Below are 21,670 nucleotides of genomic sequence, written 5' to 3' on the forward strand. Positions count from 1 at the left end.
CCACTACTGAGGATCTCCCCCCTAATCTTAGATAGGTCGTCTGAGGGTTCGCCGCGGTTCATTGCTGTGCTTACACACTAGGCTACCCTTCTCCGAAAGCTCCGCGTGACCACCTACCACTAGTCTTCAGCCGGAAGGGTTTATTGCACAAAAACGCCGGGACGCAGGCTCCCGAAGAGGGAAGCCCAACGAATGTCAGATGCAAAGCCCCGCACCTCATTAAGATCATATTGGCATACTCTCCCAAAAAAAAAAGAGCAGACCCCATTGAAGACGAGAGTGAGGTACAACAAGGCCATTTCTGTCCACCGCCCTTCTCACGGAACCGTACGTGGACGTTACCGCTCATACAGCTCCCAGCCAGCAAGCAGTTAGCCTTCCTCTACAAAGAATGGAAGTGTGGATGAATCGACATCAAATAGAGGAATTTGGGTTTTCTTTTCAGCAATAACATGCTAAGAGCATCCCTTTCACAAAAACCTAAAGATCCCCTCCTATCCTGCCACTTCAGCACCTTTTGATCTTTGAGAAGATCATTACGAGCCCTCTCCTAGAATGTTTTTGTAGATTCCGAAAATTCCATGGTGGATCAGGACGAGAATGAATCCGGGAATCCAGGACATACTCATCCTGGAGCTTCTGCTCTCCTCTGGGGAGGGATTTTTATAGATAGAGAGGTGAGTCGAGGGTAGCCTCCCGCTTGACCGATTTCTCGGAGTCGGAGGAAGATCTCTCATCTGATGACCCTGAACAAGAAGGAGCTGCTCTCGATGTGAGATCAGCAGCAAAAGAAAGAAGAGGAAAGGGATGCCCCAGAGCCCGGATAAGCCTTAAAAAAACACACACAACTGACAGGACACAAACAAAAGAAAGAAGAAAAGGGCCATGATGCTGATCCTATGTTCGTTTTCGCCCTGCCCAGATGATGCGCTCCTAGCTCGCGGAGTTACATACCAGAAAAAGAATCTCTCTATTACTTTGAGAAGAGAATCGTTGGTTTGACCGACGGACTACGTGGGAAATACGAGATCTAGGCAAGCCGCTACATCTTCTCCCCTTGCCCTTGAACGATAGAAGAACTACTTATCTTCTCTTAGATAGCAGTCGATCGGTTCGCATCTATGGTCAATCAATAGGTCCGCGGATCTATTCTTCTATACGATAAATCGCCATCTCGTAGCACCATCACGACACCGATTCTCGTTATTTTTCCGAGCCCCCCATGCCGTGACTTCGACTTTGAGTATGATGAATGAGTGGAAAGATCTTTTTAGAAGTCCCTGTCCGATCCAACCAAAGAGTTAGTATATAAAAAATATATCTCTTTTTTAGATAAAGGAGAACTGCGAGTTTTTTCAGAAAAGACTTGCTGCTCCCCTATCCGAATCCCGCGAGTGACTAAGCGCGAGACGAGCCATAACATAAGGGGCGAATCTACTCTTCGTAGAATCGACCATAGATATCTTCTTTTTTCGGTATATTTGCATCAGGCTTAGCCCCTACTAGTAAGAAGGTGTTCCCGAAAGGGGACGAAACCTGTCTAAGATCCTGTGTGCGGCTTAGTAGCGCGTGAACAGAACACGTAGCCTAAGCGGAACTAAATATTCAACCAACCTATGATCCATTTTTTGAATCAGCTTACTATCAATAAACCATGTGTTAGGTTCTCGTTGCGGGAGATCTTGGAACATGCCAGTCGTGTGAATGCGCATACAAATAGGGGCACCCCCCGCCCTTTATTCGAATGGTGGTTTCAGCTTCCTTCCCCATACCATAGAAAAAGGGTTTTCCGGCCCTCTAGGTCGAGGAGCGGATAAGGTATTTCTCCATTTGATGCTGGAGGAGTGCGTGCGAGACTTCCGGATGCGGAAATCCCGCGATAGCTGCTTCTTTCATTTCTTGTATAGAGCATTTTTGTACCCATTTTTATTCGTAGTAGGTGCCTTCATGGGTCGGGCCAGAGTGTCGTTGATAAGCTCTAACGCTGGAGCGATGGTATGAGTCGGACTGCAGGCGCGGGTTGGACCGTGGGCGTAGACTAGTTTGCAGGCATGGGCCGAACCGCGTGCATGGACTGGATCATGGACGCGAGTCAGGAATGCTCTTTTTTCTTTATCTGCCGCGACCGCATACGAGGGCACATTGTCCCACTAAAATCTCCCATCTAATTTTTCTTGTTATTTTCCCGATCGTCGAATGCGAGATCGGAAGGCGTAGCAATTTGAATCACGCCGCATCGCAAAAAAGTAAACTCTAGGGCAGCGGTTGTTGTAGTCTCGGGTTTCTTGTAGCTTTGGGGATTGGTAAATTACTTTCTTCCTGCAATAACGGCAGAACCATTGATCATCTTCATCTTCGGGCTGCACTTGGTAGTCAGACTTCGGTAATTTCAGCATATCATTGCCTATATCCTATATAAATATAAAGGGCTCGTTTGACTTTGAGCTCTTCTTGATGTCAAAGTGCAAATCCTTTCGATGACCTTCTTTCTTCCCTTTGTCTTTGCTACCTTTAGGAGGTCTCCGACTTCTATCTGCGACATTAGCATATGCGTGCCGTTCAATCAGGTTTGCCCTGCTTCCAGTAGCACGTTGAGAGAGTTCATCGAAAGTAGTAGGGCCTCCAGCAATAATCAAGCCCGAGCGCAATTCAATGCGGATTCCCGCAATACACATTTTTCCCAATTTCTCTTCTGGGATAGATTCTGCTAACTGATTTCGTGGGAGAAAGGCTTGCTAATAAACGGAATCGTTCCATAGCTCAACCGACTCCTCGGGTTCTTTTTTACTACGCCGTAAATCTTCCGACGTGATAGATTTCAAAGAACGAAATCAGGAGCATAATAACTCAAACAACTTGTCTCAGGACCTAATAGATCTCGCTTTCAGTCTGGAGAACCAGCGGAAAGCGTTCTTTCGGAGCGAGCTAGGGAACTGCTTGATAAGCAGCTTTTTATGTTGAGCAATATCAACGCATTGTGTCTGAAATTTGGCTAAATGCTCGAAATGAGCGATATGTTCTTTTGGATCACCAGTCTCGTCAAATGTATCAAACTTCGAAGGGACGTAGTATCGCGGGAACGCTTTCTTGGCCACGCTGTCATCATATGGCCTCTTATAGCTCCTATGATCTTCATTTATAGACAGCGCTGTGGTGGCGATGATCTCCTTAACTGCATCTTTCCACTTTTGATCTGCAACGTCCATCACGGACGAAGAAGAGGTCGGCTTTCGAGTAGTAGGGTGGTGGCATATCAATATTCAAATTACTTACGATATTTCTTTCGTTCAATGAATTCATGTCTCTTCTTTTTTGGCTGCTCCCACGACAAGTTTTTGTCGGTATTTACATAATGAAACAACTCGTAGTGCCACTCTTCGGTCCGTTAAACCAACTCCAACCAAACCAAGAGTTGGTTCTTAACCAAAGACGAGATTGCACAACTTCAACATTCAATCGCACAGCGCTGCCCATTAAAGGTAGCGGACAGCGACGCTGACGGATTAAGTCATAACATCTGAACATCAGACCATATTTGTTAAACTTACTTAACAGGTCTTTCCGATCAGGACGTAGACAAACCGCAGGTGGATCTAATAGTTGTTCCAAAGGTAAAGTGAAGTCACAACAGGCTTCCTCATAGCACCGGACATATCGTACGAGAGATTCCACCCAATATCTGAGCATGACTTTCTCCACGTAGAAGTCCCCTTCTTCAGTGAGCTTACGCTCAAAATCATCCCGCACAGACAACAAATACTTTTCATCTGGACGACACGACTCCAAAAGAAAATACCGCACCATACCAAGGTGATAGCAATTAACTACTAACCCATCTGGAAAACCTAACCAGATAGGAAACGGTAGTGGTATGATTCCACCAGGCGAGAAGGCCACCAAAACGTACCTATACCAGTGTCGGTTATATTGAGGTTCTATTTTTCCTTAGCCAAAGACGAATACCGCCTGTAGTACAGCCTCAAAGACGCCTCAATCCGACCATGGATCTCTTAATCCAGTTTGCTTACCCATCCTTATCTGCTTACGGTAAGTTCACAATTTCCTTAACCATGAAGCGATCTTACGGAGAGGAGATCTCATTTACGCTAGGTGATGCTATCCCCTTGACTTATAAAGATTGTAAGTTAATTCCAATGAGTGAGGTCTATGCTCATATATATCGATATATTAATCAATATGCCCTCAACTTAATATGTTTAGTTTCCCAGTCTCCTCGGGTAAACTCTTTCATTTACCAAGGCTGTTTTCTTGAGGAAGTGAGCAAGCAAAAGAGTGACTTCTGTAGGGGGCAAGTCAAACTCTTATTTTTCAAGCTAGGTTCCTGACCAGTAAAGGACGGATGTTAAAGTTATTTTATTCCTAGAAGAATAAGGAATATTACAGTATCTAAGAAAAAGAAGAAAGATAAGAAGTGGAAAGTTTTTGCCTATACAAGTAACTTCGTACAAAGGAAATGGAATTATAATATCGAAAATGGGTATTTAACCTTTGGTTCGTATATAGGCATTGGTTAGCCTTTCTTCTCATGAGCCTTGATTGTAGTGAACGGCTTATACAGATGGATGTGGTGGGACTTGCTTCGTTCGTTCCTCGCTTTCTATCTCATAGAAGTTCCATTCCGAAGATGGGTGATAGGACCCTAGGGAAGTGCCTAAGAGGATAAAGCAATCGAATTCAATATTGAGAATTGCCCACCTGTGGTTCCTTTGGCTTCGCAACGTGTTACCGGCAAGCCTCGGTTTGCATGTAGGAGGTGAAGAACTCTGTTGAGATCAATAGAAAATACCTCAGATGAAGTAGTGATTGCTTCCTTTCTGAAAGGCTAATGGGAGGTTGCTCGCCTACACTTGCATTGCCGGATCTCATGTCAATGAGCTCTAATTAGCAGACCATAGCGCTTATGCTTCCATTCTCTGTGAAGAAGAGTCAAATAGCAGTTGCTTGGTCTCGTCAAAGGCTGACTTCCTTCTCCTTGGTTTACTACCGCGGGCTTGATCCTTCCTGCTGAACAACGTCTTCGTGTAAAAGGCCAAGAGAGATACAAAGCGTACAACGAAAGAAGACAAAAGCATACCATTCTGAAAGAAGTGAAAGTTAATAAAGAAAGCAATGTTTGAAATGGCAAAGAAAAGAGAGGAAGTCTTCTACTCCCAAAGATAACCAGCCAACGCGTGGAGGGAAAGTCAAAGAAAGACAAAGTGGAATCCTTCTCCGAATCCGAATATCGCCAAAGGCTCCAAACCTTACGAGAGTGCCTAAAGACCCTCTATCACTTAAGAACAAGAAAACCCATATCAAAAGTGAGCTTCCGAAGAAGACCCTTTTCGTCATAGATTGGGAAGAAAACGAAGGAAAGTGACTCAACGAACGGTATAAGGGAACCAGAGGTGATATCATACAGATCCCTCCTTCGTAGCCGGTACCCCGAAGAGGGAATTCCAACAATCACTTCGTCCTCTCCTACAAACTCTATTAATTCCACCATTTCCCCAGTCTTGAACCTTCATTTCATGAAAGTACACGAATCCTCTTAGATTGGGCTGCTTTTCTCCCGTTTTTCGGAATAAAAAGAGGTGCTTCCTGGCTTTCGAATACGACTTCGATAAGAGATTGCAGTTTGATTTTTAGTTGAGTTATATAGTAGTCTAGGCCTGTCCATTAAGGATTGACTGCTGGATGTCAAGATTCTAAGTGGAAACCTTAGGCGTCTGCCTCGAGCCATGCTAAAGATTGTTCACGAGATTGCTCTGGGAGGATTCAAAGCAAACTACTAGTTGTGCTACCAGGTCCGAAAGCCCACCCCTGTTTACACATTTCAATTTCCCTGTAAAGCGAGGGTCACGATCGCTGATGATGCTCTTAGGAAGGCCCCAATACTTCACAACATGCTTGAAGAACAAGCGGGCTGCTTCATCGGCTGTGCAATCCCGTGGGGCAGGAATGAAGGTTCCATACTTCGATAGCCTGTCTACTACCACCAAGATGGAACCGCAACCTTCAGACTTAGGAAGAGCCGATATGAAATCCATGGTAACGCTATCCCATGGACGTTCAGGTGTAGGCAGTGGCTCAAGCAAACCAGCGGGCTGTCTTTGCTCTACCTTGTCTTGTTGGCAAACAAGGCAGGTTCTCACATAAGCTTAGAAATGACGTAATAAGAAAGGGTTCTGAAGGAAGCAGGTTGTTCTGAACCCTTTCTTACGTCATTTCTGTTCTGGTACTGATGTGAGTTCTGCTATAGATGCTATAAATAATGCTGAATTACGCTTTCGGATTCTTGCAGATTTCTGGGATAATTTTAATAGAGAAGAAGAAGAAGAACGTAATAGGAATTTAGGATACTAAGATGATTATTTTCAATAAAAGAACTAATAATAATAGTATGAAAAAGTATAATTGGATTTTTTATAATAGTAAATGGAAAATTTATAATACTAGTTTTTTGTATTATAATTGTTATTGGGCTTATTATTTAGGATTAAAAAGGCCTGAGTTCAAGTACGACTTATTTGCAAAACCACTTGCACTTGAAAGCCGCTGGGAAGCTCCCAGCATGAAAAGGGAAAGTACCTTTACCAGAAGCCCTATCTATAATGATATTATTCCTAGCTTTCCATCAGTCTTCTGGACTGGTAAGATTCGAATCAAAGATTGTATTTTATGTTATGACACAAAAAGTAGAGTTAATATTATATTAAGAGTGGCTGCCCTAATACAATTAGATCCCCTTGAGGGATTAAAGCTGATCAAAGTGGGGAAGTTTCTCATAGGAAATAAGGCCTACTACCGCCTATTTGAGGTACTTCCTGTTGGGGTACTTCCATTTGGAATACTTCCAATACTGCTATCCAGGGTAGAAGTCAAGCCTATTGTCTTTCCACAAAGGATTATTTCTCCTGATTCACTGAGTGTGAACAATCTAAAATACCCCCTTCATGCTTTTGGCAACTCAGCAGCAGTGAGTGAAAGAATCAGAAGGTTAGTCAATGTAACGAATGCAGGAACTATCACTCCATTACTAATGGTGTTCTACTATGGGTGGGTAAGCCATTACCCCTTGGAAATCCTCCCAGATATATATCTGATCATAGATCAACAGCTCATTCCGTTCGAGAACGAAATCCCAATGATCGACGTTATAGAAGTTCCCACAGATGATATAGAGGGTGGGGATACAACCCTCAAATGGATGATTGTGGGGGGCATAGCCTTGAGTATCATATTCATTTATTATGCAACCACAATGGTCTCTCCGACGAGCCCTTCGGAATAGGTCTTATAATAATCATTATGTTGATTAATAGAAAAGCGGTAAAGAGGGAGGTTGAGTGTGGTAAGGGGATGGGCGGCGACCCTTACAGAATCTAGAATAAGGGAGAGGGTCGAGTCACCGCTTCGCCCCTTACAAAGACTCTCTTCCTTTCTAAAGAGTAACTTCCCACCTCGTATTTTTTATTATATTAGTAGAGCTTACGTTGGTCGCCTCTCTATCTAAGATAAGAGTTCGAGTTCGATTCCAAAGCCCAGGAAAGCCTTGTTGACCGAATTAGTCCTTCTGAAAGGAAGTTCCCATGCCACCGCTTCAGGCTTACCGTACTTATTCCCATCCAAAGAGTTCGACCCCTGTACTGCGCCTAGAAAATTTTCTAGAGGTTTAGACATATTAGAGCTACCACTAGTGAGTTGCCTCCCCTCTAGCTCTAGGGTGATTGAACTAGCGGATATGCCGATAAAGGCAAAGCTGATCTTGGGATCTTTCTAACCTAACAGCATCTATTCCTTTTAATAAGACTCGAAGATGCAAGTCTAGATTCACTCTCTTCTCTGCTACTTCGTCCCCTTCGGTGAATGCTTTCTTGCCAACATGCCTTCCTTTTAGACCTAGACCTATCATTACCGACTAAGGGCAAACGTGGAAGATTTCCAATCATTTTGACAATGTCGTACCTTTGCTACTTAGATTTTCCTGCGAGTTCGATTTCTTCTTACTTAGTAGAATGGCAACCCTTGGAGTTCGATCCAAACAAAAGCAGAATGCCGGAAAGCAAATCCAATTCAATCTTGACTTCCTTCTGACTTCTAGGCTTTTACCCGAGTTGCAGAGAAGAAAGATATGAGATTGACCAAATCGGAATGCGCACCTTCTTCATACTGTAAATTATCATGCGTACTTCCCTCCAATGCCTCAGTTAAGGCTATGACTGATTGATGAGCCTTCTATCTCCTTCGGTCAAGCAAGGCTGACTGAATCAAGGGACGAACCACTTATAGGCTTTCTGCCTTCTCTTCTAGCTCATTCGATTCCCTATAGGTCTAGGTCTAGGCAAAGAGAACTGGGCAAACTAAACCACTAGTAGGTCACGAACTCAATTAAGAGATCAATCCAATTTCCTGCTGGCTACTTTCTTCCTTATAGTTGGATGTCTTAGAGAATAGAGTTTCGGATAGATGGGTTCTACCCCAGGGTTTAGACATATTATCAGGAGAATGCCCCCTAATCTGCGACATTACACGGATATGCAAAGGTCGCTCATTCACTTCCATCCTTCTCGTTCAATCTAGTGCCTACTCACTACCCGGGATCTAAGACTCCTTCCTTTAAAGAAAGCGCAGCGTGAAACCAGTTTCTTTCATTCGATGTAGTGGTCCGATTGCCTAGTGGAAGCCCTTAGGCACTTGATTCTAGCGTACGCTCGGCTCCTCTACCAATCACCACAGCGCGAGATGCGCAAAAGTTACTGACCCATCTCTCCACGCCAACTGGCGGAGCGGCTCCCTGTGCTCTTTCAACCTCGGTTAATGTCGTAGTTTCTTTCCCTTCTCCTAAGTATGAGTTGAGAGTCTAAGAGGGAGTCTTCCTCTACTCTAGGCTCACTCCACCCCCTCTGTTGTCTTATTTCAATGCTTTGAAACCATGGGTGGTAGAATGGTGTTGGGACTATTGAAACTGTCGATCTCCAACTTGAAGGTGGGCGGGAGATAGATAAGGCCTGCAAGGGCACTGTCTAGTTCTCGACTCGATTATCTTGTATGAGCTGAGTGGTAGACCAATCCTACCATAACTAAAGGGGTGAGGAAGAAAAACAAAGATCAACCTACTACCAAAAGGAAAGGCGATACCCCGCTGAAGGCAGCAAGCACCATCCACTTGTTGGAACGAGGCCTTTCTCAACTCTTGGTCTATTGACGCTCTGCCGGTCAAGTCCTTCGTAACTTGACTCCACAGGGCTCATGCAAAAAAGCGACTGGGTTAGTTTGGCCAGCTGACCGAAACACGTTATACCTAACGAACTAGCGTAGCTGTGGGACTGTCGCTAGTATTGAAATCCTGGACTAGTACAGATGTTGGCTCCTCATCCGAGGAGTAATAACCTGTAAAAGGAGGGCATTCAGTCAAGCATCCAATCAGCAGCTGGACTGGAAAATAGATACAAGAATGATTATAGAGTTCCCATCTTTCCCGATTGGCTCCGCTTTTCTCGAATGCAGGTATGAAACCAGGAAACTAGCCTTTATTAGATTAGTAAATAAAGCGGAAACAAACCTGTGGGATAAGTCAGCAAATCATCATCATATATCGGATATCGCACAGGAAAGAGAGATTCCGGAATCTCTTGCTGGCCTGTAGGGACAAAAACACCGTTTTCACACTTCGACTCTCGTTAGAAGGGAGGCTAACCTTATTCATAGACTCAAGAATCAGTTAGGGCAGTGGTGTGAGAATCATGATGAGATATCTGACATTGTCCTTGATCACTTTCAAGATAGACATGTGGAACTGTTTCCATGGAAAAGTTATTGAATAAACCCTTACATCTCCCAAGAGGACAATGCTCTCCTCCTTCTGCTAATGCGAATATCCCGTTCTTGGTTCTTATCTTATATAAAGATCCTGCCCCTGTTATGTTAGCGTCTCTAATCTCATCTATTGGTTGGAGCTCTCTTCGGGAAAGAGTCTAAGCTGCCCGCCCATTTCTTCTTCAATTTCACAAAGACAAAGAAGATTTGAGCTCCTTCGGACCCTTCTCCTATAATGTTAGGCGAGGTGCCTTCTGCTCTCTTCGATTTAGAAAGCAACTGAGTGGCTTTCGCTCCTTGGTCTATTGTCTATCGATGTCCTGCCCCACCTCTCTTTAGTGCTTGAGTTAGTTGATAGAGACCTGTACTGTAGGAATAGGCCACTTCTTGGCAAGTTCGGAAGCTTTGGTGAGAGGGGAACTAATGCTAATGGTCTCGGATATGGCTCAGAGTACTGCCTCGCTTAGTCCAGCTGAGCTCTACTATTAACTAATGAGACTTACATAGAGTACAAGTACCAAATACAGAAAAAAAGAGTGTATGCGAGTAAGTGCGAAAGCTTTTGCATCTTCTTTTCCGTCTACTAATTTGAGCTCTTCTTGTCGATCAGTGCGACTCCAAAATCCACATACAGAGAAAGCTGATGTGCCCTTTTTAGCGCAGTTGCAATATCAATATATAGCGTAGTTGCAAGGCTTTCTTTCGTGAGCTAGCCTTGTTTGCTTCCTCTTTTCCTCTCTGTTTCGGATGTCCATCCAATCTCTGATTCCAGTCCATAACTTTCTTGAATATAGCTCCTGTTGCTCTTCTCTGGCTAGGATGTCACTTATATGGCTATCTTTTCTTAAGCCTCAGGGTAATAAGGGACTAAGGCCTGTAAAAGAAGTATCGATTATAAGACCTAATCCGGCTTTCCGTGCGATATCTCCTTGCTAAAGGCCTATCTCTCATCTTGAAGGCTGGTTGAATGGATCATAGAAGGTACAAGATGTGCTTCCATTCCTTTACCTATTTCTGTGCTTATTTACCAATCTGTGCTTGTTTAGCAGCGGGCTTCTGTCATTCTCATTGTAATATTAAGTGTTGTAATAATAAATGATGTAGTTGTAAGATCCTCCTTCTCCTCCCTCTGCTTGGGAATTAGTGTCGGGTACATGGAAGGGTTAGATTGAGAAAGAGAGGGTACGTAGAGGGGTCAGAAGTAGCGACGAGTTAATCAAAACAAAAGTAGCAAGTTTGTTCCGTAGGCTTTCGTGAATTGAATGGGGCTCATGGCTTTCGAAGTCGAAATCACCCGCAATGGCTCTGATAGTTGAATTTTTTGTTCTTTCTCAAAGGGATCGTATTGATCCTCTTCTGAGACTATGGGAGAAGACTGGGTAGAAGAAGCTTTTAGCCCCTGCTTGGTCAGTGCTATTTCCCGGTCGTCCAATGGTCTTTAGTCGTTATTAAGCCTGGTATGCCTCCGCCCTGTGTCCACAATTCCAGAACTTCAATCCAGGATCATGCCTTGGGCTTAGTTCACATGTTCCTGCTTAGTTCGCATTCCGGGTATATGGCAAGCAAGAAAAACGTATTCGCCATAGTTACGATATCCTTTGCTGATAGTACTACTAGCTCTTGACTTAAGGGGCAGTAAGTAGCTCACCAATTTCGGGTGTACGCGTCCCGTAGTCTAACTGGTACTCATGTCTTCTATAGCAGTATGGTATATGTAATGTTGTTGGTTCCAGGTTGCTTAGGACTGTCAGGTTGCTAGTCCTTCGACTAAAAAGCCTTTTCTCAAAAATTCCATTTCCTTCCATGAAATTAGATGAAAAAATTTTTAGTATCCGTTGAGTCATTCGCAGAAGCAGCTCTTTCAAAAGCACCCAAATCTGATGAAGGAACTGTGGAATCAGCGGTTTCTTTCATTCGCTGAAAAACAACGCACCGAAAATATAATAAAAAGAATCCGATGGATCATACATTGCACAGGCATCATCCTAAGAAGCGGAGCCTAGGGCTGCTCTTTCCCTCTCAATCTGAACCGGCTGAAGAGGAATTATTCCCTGAAGCCGAGGCCGAACTAAAATATTAAGTTTATCCAGTTCCTCCGGAGCGCCTCGCCCTCAGGAGCCCGAAGTAACTCATCCTCATCAGCCCCAAGTAACGTATCCGAATGCCTATCTCCAGCCGAATTCGTTTCATAACATAAGACTTATCGGAAGAAGCAATTTGATAAGAATCATACGCTGAATGAGCAGACGAATCGACCGAGGAAAGAGATGCTTACACACTAGAACAGAACCTAACTCTACTTCTTTTTTTCTTTCTCTTGCTGCTATCCTCTCAACAGGTCAGTCAATATCAGTAGTGGAAGAAGCAGAGTAGTCCCCTGGTCATCAGTTAGTAGTTTAATAATCCCAGTAGTGGTCCTCTTGCCTTACCCTTCTTGCAAAGAGCCTAAGCGGTTAAAGCAAGGATTGACTTTTAGGCTGACTGGATGGGATCGGCCCTAGTACCGAGAACAACGAAAGGGGAACTACACCGTCCGCCCACTAATCCCTTCCCTCATCCTTGACTTCCTTTCCTGAGTCATCGTTTGCTAGTACCAGAGTTGGATGCTTACTTCGCTTTCTTTCCTTCCTAGGTCTATTCCTTCTCTCCACTTATTCGGTATGTCCGCCCAGTCGTCAAAGCTTTTCCTTTTTTCTGAGAGTAAGCACCAGCGGGTGAATCTTTAGTCATTTCCGGTATCGCTTTTTATGGTTCCATTTCCTTGAAAACTGAATCTTCATCTTCCTTTATTTTGACTTATGTCAAAAATTTTTATAAATAAGTAATTTGACTCCTGCAAATGCTACTAAGCCTAAGCAGTCCAATCCGTAGTACGTAATCCGTCGTAAGCATAAGGTCTAGCATTCTAAGCTGTCGAAGTCTTCGCTGTATTCGTGTCTGATGGCTTGTGAAATAGCCTCGCTTTTAGGGATGCCCCTTTCTTAAGGGCGAGTGATTGAGAGCGATTGAACAGCTTTCCTTGTCACGAACTGGACTCGAACCAGCCTCTCCAGATGCGGGTCTGGATTTCAACCTTTATGATCGTGACTTTGGTAACCCGGTTCGTCTTCGACAAAAGAAAGACTACATCCGGGGGGAGAAGGGCTTCTTCTCCCAAAGTCCGTCGGGCCGACGACAACCCGCGGCAACCATACCAAGACCTAACGAGAGATTTCTCTCTCTCCCTCACTTTTTGGCGCCAAAAACCTGTCAGCCCGGCCAGGGCGCACAGAGGTGTGGTTTGGGTCGAAAAAAAAACATCGGCGGCCTACCCGCTTTCTTTTCGGAAAGATGCCTCTCAACCGCTTTAGAGGACTTCTTGTCTGTTAGTCCTAAACCTTCATTCCAATGAATACAAATAAGATCAGAAAGGCCAATCGTGTATGGGGTAGGAAAACACTACACTTGCTCATCATTATCTGTTTTGGGGTCTTTTTCTTTTGGCTTTTCATCCTTAGGCGTAGGAGGAAAGACGGGATAGATAATAACTCCTTTGGCCCAACCTGCCTCAAAGTGGATAGGAACGTTGCATTTCTTATTCCACTCCAAGACATCGCGTGAAAAGTTATAATATTGATTGCTGTTATCTCTATGATACCGCCAAGTCAGAGTGATTGCCCAAAAAATAATAATGAGTCCAAAAAGAATAATTAATAATACCAAGATAATGATGAGCCCCGTGTAGTGGGGGCCGAGCGCCTCTCGTAAAAATTTGACTACTTGACCAATTCTTTGCATTTATAAGATTTGATCCTCTTCCTCCTATTCCTATTGATCAGAAGCATCCAGCAGCTTAGCGCCAGTAGCTTACTACTTTACTTTATGTAATTTCTCACTCTATCGTTTATCGAAGAAAGTGAGGCGCTCTACTTCTCTTCGGTCATACTTCCTTTCTTCTTATCCGAAGGTTCTTTCTCTTCTCTCTTTTTGTCACGATCAGAATAAAAGGTAGTTCGCTGGGCCTGTCTTTTTCTCCCAGAGGTGCTGGTTCGACTCCAGCTCGTGATAAGGCCTTTTTGGTCATATCCCTTCTTGGTCTCGCTTTGTATTGTTATATTCAGTTCCTTTGTCCTGTCCTTCCATCGCTCAACTATTTGTTGAACATTGAATTAGCCCGATATAAGATTAGCACCAACTGGGATCATAAAGCGGATTGGGCTAACGGAAAAGGGAGGAGTCGTTCTGCCATCGATTACAGGCAAAGCTTCCCCGAGCTACAGCCCTCACTGTCAGCAGATTCAATACACAACTACCTGTACCAGAACCACAGGCATATGCGGTATGCGGGTGTCAGGTCTAGGTCTAGATGGAGGTTCCAGTTCCGGTTATGGTTCGAGTGGAAAAAGCAGAGAGGGACTACCCCTCCACGAGCGGGCTGGTAGACCGAGACGTCCCCTCGGTGAATGTATTAGTAGAAGAGATTTATTCTTGGATTATCAAGATAGAAAGCAGACTACCCGAAAGCGATGAGCTCTTTTAGTGATGCCCGTTCTTCTTTCGTAGTGACCAGGTATTCTCTCCTACGGGGAAGCCTTTCCCTCTATCTGGAGTAGCTTCTTTTCTTGAGCTTTCTGATCTGATTCAATTGTTGAAGAATGAACTCTTGAAGAGAGGTCTCTATTGACTTAAGGAACTGGTCAATCAAAGTTGACGTCAAGGCCACGCAGAATGCCCATATATTCCATATATAGAAGAATTTTTACTTCAATATATACTGAGAAAGGCGGCTAAACTACATCTCTTAAGAATCCCCGCTGATAGAATGAGGACAGGCAATTGCGAAGAAAGAAGCCTATGTCTTAGACAACTCTATTTAGTAGAGGGGATACTAGGGACACTCAAGTGTCACCGCTAAGAAGGTCTACAATAACGAATTGTAGTAGATCACACTGGAAAGGTATGGAATGTGACAAATAAACAATAGCATAACAGCCGAAATCAGTCAATTTCCCATTTGAATTTACCCGCGTTACAGAAAGCCGTCCCGGGAACCTTGTTCCTAAATGAACTGAGTCGCCTCCTCTATTGACCAAGAACGTCGGTTAGACTTTAAGGGACCATTCCCTGTAAGGAAGGCCGCTATTCACCCAAAGGGCGAACAGCCGAAAGCAGTACTTATATCCTCCCGTCCTACCAATCTTCCTAGTATGGTTGATCTTAGGGGCTGGGGTAGCTGGGAACACTAAACAAAGTAAGGCAGTGCTCCCTACCTCGGTTGAAGTGCTCACTCCGGACCGAGATGCCCGCCGCTAAATAGATTCCAAGTAAGACAAGTCAAAGCACCTCAGAAAGGCGGAAAAAGTAAAGAACGTGGATCTGGTGGATCACACCCGTATTGAATGTTAATGTGGACATGTCAGAAAGGGCGTACCAGCAGCAAGCAGCCCAACGGATCAGAGAGGGAAGAGGATTCCATCTCAGCCTAACGTATATAGCTGTCGGTAACTGCGGTTCGTCGGATACGGTCCACAAAGAATTCATTTATGTAAATGTATCTGTTGTCACGGAGCCAGCGAAGGATCCCCAAAAACGTACTTTTTTTTGAAAGCGTAGAAACGCAATCCGCAATCAATGAAACTAACTATACTAATATGGTAAGACCAAGACCTTACATACGGAATACATAATATGGCTAAGTCAGTTCCCAGTGATTCAATTGCTTGCCTTCTATTTAGTCCATGGTTGCTCTCGACTTAGTTCATACCTTCGATGGTGGTCCCTAAGAGCTAATACTTATATACGAGCGGTCCAAACAAGCCAATGGGCTACTTCTATATTAGGGAATATGCAGATCATTTGCTTGCCTTCGCTGTAGAAAGGCTTGCTCTTTCCTAAAATCCCTACGTGCTTGATCTCATGGATTGACCGGAAAGCTGTTTAGAATATCTTTTGGAAGAGTTCTTTCCTAGCCTTAATCTTCCGCTTCGCTTGCCAATTCCGCCTTAAGTAAGCTATAGGGCTTCCCAAGAGGGACGAGCTCTTCGAACTATGAACTCCAGAGCCAAAGGAATGGTTTCCTCTGAAGAGGATTTGGGGGGGCTGCTTCTCGAGTTGAAGCCTGATCTACGACCACCCTCTCTTTCTTCTCTACAGCCTTTCTTTAGCTATACCTTTAAGGCTGTTTTTCCTTAAGCGAGCGAATTACTAATAAAGAAAGGTGCTTTACTTTACTAATAGAATATCCCTTCTCGATAAGTAAGGTAGGGGCTTGCTGTTTAGTTCCAGTAATCGAGCTAGGCTCTTTTTCGGCTATTCAACTATCTGGAGTTCTCTTCTATTGCTGATTTGGCTGCCTTCTTTAAGAACCTTAGTCTCGAGTATCTTGTAAGCTATTGCTTTCCAGCCTTCCAACTCTCTTTGCTTTGATAGAAATCTCCATTTCACTTTCATTCGAAGGTCTAAAAGTAGTGTAAGTAAGTACTATTACAGCATTGAAACTAAAGAGGGAAAGCAAAGACATCCTATTCAAAAATTCGACAGGGGAAAGATAGCTCTAGTAAAGCAGGCTTCTTTCAAAGAGTAATGTAATTCCGATAATGTCTAGGTAGAGGACTGAGAACGAATGGTAGGAGCAAAGAGTTCCACTAACAATAAGACGGGTGGAAGACTTGAAGAAAGGCTCGTGGATGGTGACCTCTTACCCTCGTTCTCCGAACCAACTTACCAACTGAGGGTAATAGACCTAAAGACGAATGGACCAGCTAATGGAAGGCTAACGTACCGAATGGAAGGCTTGCAATCCTATTTAGAAAGAGAATGAAAGTAGTCTCCCCTTAAGGGGCTTCTGGTGCCAGTTAGACAGGAAGGAAAGAGAAAGAAGAGATCGTCTTAGGATGATTTTCTAAATGAGAAAGACCCTCACGGAACAAAAACTATAAGGCTCTTTCCATTTTCGGAAACATGCTATCAGAGATAGAGCAATGGGACTAGACAAGGAACAACCCCTTACCCTCGATCTGATGCCCTGACTCTGATTGAAGGAAAAAAAAGGACTTGCTTCGATTCGGGTCAAGCAGGAAGCCAATGCACCTTACTTAGACGAATAAGAAAGCCAATCGCACTTCCACCAATAAGAGGTGCGGGGGATGGTGATACCCCTTGAAAAAAATAACTCACTTACAAGACAGAAAAGTCAACTAACGGAACAAGGATTATCTCGCTCCTTCCTCATAACTAATGGTACCATTTACTCGATAGAAGAAGGTCTGGAAGTAAGCAACCTCCCTCGCTCAAACCGAAAGAAGGATTACGTCCAAGACGGATTAGGCTGAAAGGCAAGGTGGGCTGATAGGCTTTGGAAGTCTTAGGCCTGAGACGATCGGGAATGCTTCTCCAACCTCAAAGATCAGTCCCTCCCTTCATTACACAAACTACTCAAGCAAAAGAAAATTCAACCTTCTAATACGGGACTGGAAAAAGAACCGGAATCTCATAGACTGTATCCACGACACCAACTGAGAGAGAAAGAAAGAGAGAGGTGAGAGTTTAGCCTCTTTTAGTTCATGCCCCGTAGCATTGATCAGTTTGAATGCAAGTGATTTTAGAATTTTAATTATATACGTGGTATGGCATGAGGAGAGATCTTCAAATCAATCTCTTCCAAGCCCAACGGCTGAAATAGCCGCCTTTTTTCCTTCAAATCAAAAAAGAATGGAAGAGCGGATTCGATTCCGAGTTAAGAGTTCGTTCTTCTTCTTCCTTAACCTTTTATAAGGCAATTGCCTGCCTTCAAGCTAGTCGAACTACCTCCTTACTTTAGGAAACAAACCAGAACATAGTCTTGATGTGGGCTGAAGGAGTACGACAATAACTTCTTCTATAGTATAGCACCTTCCCTCGGGTCATGAGCTGCTTTTTTTTCTAGCTAACTGCATTCGGCAATGTGGTTCTTCTATTCCATTCAATAGCAATGCTGCCGAATCCTCTCTCCCATGTCTTATAGTCCTAATCGGGGAAGTCTGCTTTGTGAGAGTGCAGCAACGGAGCGCTAGTCCTTAGCATGAATCTTTCTATGAACTATGCCCAAAGCATTCGAAGAGTAAGGCGTGGGATGGGACTACTTGTTCGTTCGACAGCTTTTTCGTTCTCAGATCCAGTCTTTTCTGCTGTTCAAAGAAATGCTTATCCTGAGCTTTTTCTGGCTGTGGGATCTATCCCTTATAGTAGCCTAGCCCCTCCGACAACAGACGAGAGAGTTGCGGTTACTGACTCGATCTCTATCGCCACTGCTGGATTAAAGGATAATTTCCTAAGAGTAGTCTTCCCCTGGAATCTTGATATCCTTATTAATATTAATAAAATTAAGGTTTCGTCTCGGCCTCGCCCTAACGAGTGAACTTCCTCACCCGAATGAACTACTTTACCTTGCTTTTGAATCTTTTACTGGGAGTTTCAGGGTATTGAATGATTCTTCTCCGCGAGTGACTTTTCCTCAATTTCTGCCTATCCCAAGTCTTGCCAAAGCCCAGGTTCGTAGACCTGCCATGCAAATCCCACCTCCTACCCTCTCTGTCTTCTCTTCAAAGCTAGCCGAGTCGTTCTCCAGATCGGATCGGTGTAGAGACAAAATACTTTTTACTTAGAAGGACTAGTTGCGCTTCTTCCTCTCCAACAGGTTCCATTCCTCCGCCAAGAGAACCCCTAGGGCATTCCTCTCTATCAATGACTGAAGAAAGAGGGCTCTAACTTCCTTATGTAAGAGGGAGGTTTCTTTCACGGAATCAACTATTTGAATACGTTACCACCAGTTGCCACATTTACTGATTCAACAGCGGCTTTCAAAGAGGCTTTCGTCCTTCGCTTCGGTCGGCTAGCTCTCCTCCCTACAGTCGCTTCTGTTCGGCGGAACATGGCACCATTGGTTCCTTAAAGGAGAGCAATGCTGTCGGCAGGGCATTCGAAAACACCCGTAACAGCACCTAGTGTCCGCCCGTATGATCTCGAAAGAGAGTAGAGAGTCCTTTTTACCCCTACTTCCCTGTGCTGCTATCCACTAAACTAAGATAGCGTGGTCCATCTATCCCTTTCACAAAAATTATACTCCAGTCTATGGCCTTAGGAGCAGGTTGCCAAACCCCCGAACATAAAAACAACGCTTACGCGCCGTAGCTATTGGTTCGAGTAAGGTCGATACTCAGGACGAAACCGCACAGAGATGATTTCGAACACTTGCCTAAGATATTTAAAAGGGCTGTATATAATATGGAGGAGTTTCGCCTCTTGCATGAGTATACGTTATGGACTGCCATCAGTCAAAACGGGTGGAATGAGTTCATGAGGTTTCGGATTGACACAGGAGAAAAATCCTTAGTAAAAGAACGTACCCTGAACCGCTTCGCAAACTCGGCCGATCCAGATTGAGAAATGAGGGACTTTTGATAACTAATTGAAACCCCAATTTCTTCAAACCCTTTTCATACATGGCAGCTACTGATGTGTCAGCAATGACAACGTCATCACCTAGTACTGCGTACCCATCAAAAGCGAACCCAGGTAACACCTGCTCTGCTGCCCACCACACCAGAATATGGTGCGATAGAGCAAACAAAGGCCAAGAGGAGTGATATCCAAGAGGTTGACCTGCCACAAAGCTGACCTGAGAGAAGGAATTGAATCAATAAAGGCAGAATGCGCTCTTGCTGCAAGAATGGCTTCTTCACGTGAAAATGCCCCATATCCTATTCTGTGCTCGTAGATATCTGAACTATTGGCATTTGCCCATACAAGAGCTTAATCAACAGGAAAGTAAGAAGGTAAGGCGCATTCTATAAAGCTCTTATTCCTTAAACAGGGGATTTTTCTACCATCTGTTTACTAACAGCAGATTCAATGGCATCTTCTTCTCCTCCTGCTCCTGACAATGCTATTGCTACTTTTTCTGATTCAATTGCTGCGAAATCCTTGCTTGCTTTGATTTGAGGGGATAGATTCAGTCTTTATCCTTCCTTTTTACAGTCACTATGTGAATTCCTTTCACTAGCATCGTAGATTCCGGTTATCCCGCTAAAGACCTTCTTCTGAACGGGACTACCACGGGCGAAAGGAAGCTGCGAAAAAATGATTTTGATGCTTTTGGCTGTGATGTGGCTGTGTGCCTTTCTTATACGAGAGTCTATGCCCTTGGTGGTCAGATCCATTTCTGCGATTAGAAAGCACGACTCTAGTGTGAAAGGTAAATAGCGCACCCGAGAAATAAAATAAATAAGATGAGTAGTGATCCGGGAAGAAGGGCATCCCCCGAAGCGAAGAAAAGTCTTAGATCACTCTATTGCAGAAGGTAGGTCAAATCCATGTGAAAGTGAAACTTAAGGTGGGAAAGCCAAGGTGGGGAAGCAACTATCCGGGTTGGTACAGTTGAAGTTGGTTCCGTAGATGTAGATCGGTTCAACAAAGTAATCTCATAAGGAAGCGAAGGCTTGAAGACGCTCTTTAGAATGTGAGAGGAGCGAAAAGAACGTAAAGTGGTCCGAGAATAGAGCACCTAGCAAGATGAGGGAGTTTCGAGAAGCGTTGGAAGACTTTCATTTACATGATCTTAGCGCGTAGTGGGAGTCTTCCTTTCAAGTAGATCTCTCCGAGTTCTCGAAAGCTCGTGAATCGGCGTTTATACAGTTACTCGGGGAAGAATTAGCGAAGTACGAGTGCTCAATTCGATATCTGGGCTTTCGATCATTCAATTTGGAGTGTGAGCAAAGATTGACGGGGGACGTCTTGATAGAGGACTCATTACCTCGTAAAGAAAATAGTCAAAAGAAGGGCATAATAGAAAGGCTTTGCGCCATAACTCGAATCCGAGCTTTCTTCCTTTCAAGCCTTCCTTTCGTGCTCGCTTTCGAGGTACTCGCTCTTAGACTTCCACTTCCCCCGCAGATCTGTTATCTAGCTCGAGTGTCTTCCTCCCTCTCCTGTCAAACCTTTTCTTGCAAACAGCCTATTCTTCTATCCCACGGAGTTATTCCCCGAAGGGAAAGCCGTAGTCCCTGCCCCTGGGAGAAGTGGAAGGAGTTAGGAGGAGGGAGCGCCCTTTGCCCTAAGAAATAGGCGGCTTCGCCTTCAAGCCGTCAAGAAAATCGAGCTAATATGTGATCGGGGGGAGCGGTGGTTAGATATAGGGGCGGCTTCGCTGGCTTGGATTGGAAGGAAGGGCTTCGCTTTCCGATCGCTTTTTGAGGCCGGTTTGGGTGCGCGTGGGCAAGTTCGGGATTCGCTATCGCTTTCGACTTGGAGCGGCTCACCCCCCTTGTCACAACAAGGGCGAAGTCGCTGAAGCGAGTCTAAAGGCCAAAGAGTGATCTTTGAACGCTACTACGCATCCTTACTAATAGTATAGTGTAAGGTAGGTTTGGGTATAGCAGGACTTGAACCTGCGACCATTAGGTTAAAAGCCCAATGCTCTACCAACTGAGCTATACACCCAAAAAAAGATGTAGTAGTAAATAAGGATTGGTGCGGAAAAGAAAAGAGGGCGGCCCCTCTTCTTCTCATCATATTAAAGGGGCTTGGGCTCTAAAGCCGGCCTTACTCAACAAGCACCTTTCTTATTATTAGTAAGGTTGCTTCTTTCCACTCATTGAAGATTCTATCTAAAAAAGAAGGTCAACGGGGGATAAAAAAGTTGCTCTCACTGACACCATCTACGAGAAGGTGAGGTCTCTTTCTTTCCAGCCGCCATACGGTTCGCCTTAAAGCCTTAAAGACGGATAAGGGGAGGATATGGTTTATGTAATTACGGTCTTTGTTGGCCGTTGTTCCGGTCGAGCACTCTCTTTTCTTTGTCCAATTCCGTCTTACCAAACAAGACTGACTTCTGACC

General features: G+C 44.3%; 2 non-coding genes across 2 annotated transcripts in view; both read right to left on the reverse strand.

The window, feature by feature from the left end:
- The window catches only part of LOC110655358 (uncharacterized), a 4,372-nt gene extending 3,555 nt beyond the window's left edge, over nucleotides 1-817 (reverse strand). Inside the window, exon 1 of the transcript XR_009146649.1 lies at nucleotides 1-817. This exon is cut by the window's left edge and continues 3,555 nt beyond it. This is a non-coding gene — a transcript (uncharacterized LOC110655358).
- A 20,383-nt stretch (nucleotides 818-21,200) lies between these two features.
- TRNAK-UUU (transfer RNA lysine (anticodon UUU)) lies at nucleotides 21,201-21,273 on the reverse strand. The gene has a single exon. It is a non-coding gene; the product is annotated as a tRNA-Lys (tRNA).
- Nucleotides 21,274-21,670: the final 397 nt, after the last annotated feature.

This window comes from Hevea brasiliensis, unplaced genomic scaffold (assembly GCF_030052815.1).
Source record: "Hevea brasiliensis isolate MT/VB/25A 57/8 unplaced genomic scaffold, ASM3005281v1 Scaf23, whole genome shotgun sequence".
Lineage (NCBI taxonomy): Eukaryota > Viridiplantae > Streptophyta > Magnoliopsida > Malpighiales > Euphorbiaceae > Hevea > Hevea brasiliensis.